This window comes from Mandrillus leucophaeus, unplaced genomic scaffold (assembly GCF_000951045.1).
Source record: "Mandrillus leucophaeus isolate KB7577 unplaced genomic scaffold, Mleu.le_1.0 Scaffold628, whole genome shotgun sequence".
In the NCBI taxonomy this organism is placed as follows: Eukaryota; Metazoa; Chordata; class Mammalia; order Primates; family Cercopithecidae; genus Mandrillus; species Mandrillus leucophaeus.
The window spans coordinates 402,340-403,881 of NW_012106786.1; positions in this window are offsets into that span (position 1 = coordinate 402,340).

Consider the following 1,542-nt stretch of genomic DNA (forward strand, 5'->3'; position numbering starts at 1 on the left):
AGAGTTATGCTCAGGGCGGCTAGGGCAAAGGGGATAGAGACCGATCCCTTTCGCTTTCCCCTCCACTGGAGAATTTGGGCTGCCCCAGGTTGGGTTGTAGCGTCTGGAGAGTCCGGAGCCTCAGGTAGGGAAGGTGGGAGATGGGAGAACATTCGGCGAGGCCCGATTCAGCCCTCCAGGAGAATCCACATACTGGCCACAGTTGGGCAGGAATCGCGCTCTTCATCCTGATGTTTACCATCGGCCATCCCTAGGCACCTAGAAGCTGAAAGTGGGAACAGAGAGCTGTTTCCTTTCCCACTGTGTAAGGCAGTGGTAGTGCTGCGGTGGTGGGCTCTTCTCTGGAACCCTGGCCTGGGTGCTGGCTGAGTGACATTGGAGCTTGGCAGAGGATCAACAGAGCTACCTCTCAAAGATGACCTGAGCCTGCTTCCTGGGCACCTGCCCTGTCCGAGAGCTTGCTTGCTTTAGTATGGGTCTGGGAAGGAGGCACCTACATTTTGGCAACTGTCTTGAGTGGAGGAGGAGTCTCCTTTGAGGGAGTGTATCCTGGGCTTTCCACCTCCTCCTGGCAGGAGATAAGGTCATTCCCACGTCCCTAAGAGTTCTGTGTTGGCTCCCTGAAACCACCGCCCGTCCCACGAAGACTCTTGAGGGTCCCAGGTGGTCTCCTGTCTATTGGCTGGGTCCCAGTTAAGGGCCTCAAGAAGTCTCCAGGGCAGAGGGTATTCCTTGGGCTGAGGCCCAGGAGAGAGGGACTCCTGGGGTTGGGGGTGGGGACCCAGCAGACCCCAAGGAGCGTGTGGGGGAGGTGAGACCGAAGTCAACACTTAACCCAGAGTGTCCCAAGGGTAGGGTGGGCAGGGTCCATACCCCAAAACCCTACAATTCCTTCTCACAGCATTGCTGTGGAGTGAGATGGGGGCTTTCACCCCTCGATAGCAGGTTTCTATCATAGGACACTGTTGTTGGGACTGTCACCTGTGTCCTAATGGCTCCTCCATGTCTTCTCTAGGCTGGCCTGAGATGTGGGGTTCTGTCCAGATGAACCACCTTGCTTTCTGAGTCTGCCTTGGTGTGGGAGTGGGCATTGGCCCCACACTAGGCTTGCCCTTCCTAGCCCCAAAACGTGCTGGTCTAACTCAGCCTGTGGCTGTCATTGGCTCCAACTTGAAGAAGCAAGGAGAGGGCTGGTCCTTGCTTGCCGGTGTCACTGAAACCTGTGACACTTTGCCTTAGTCATAGCAAGATTGAGCTGGGTGGTCCTTTCTAAGCCACTGAGAGCTTCCAGGAGCAGGGTGCTGGCTGGGGGAGGTAGAGGCAAGTCAGTGTGGCCCCAGCAGAAGGGCTTCAGATGAGCCCCTCATGGGTTACTGGGTGCCTCCTGCCCCGAGGGACCTCAGTTCCCATCCTTCGTTGATCTTGTCTTAGAGCTTAGTCTTTCTGAAGCATGTAGTTTTTCCATCAATACAATGGGAGTAGTGGCTAAGTAGCACTCTGTGGCCCCTGGGGCTCCCCTCCCCTCCCCTCCCCTCCCCTCCC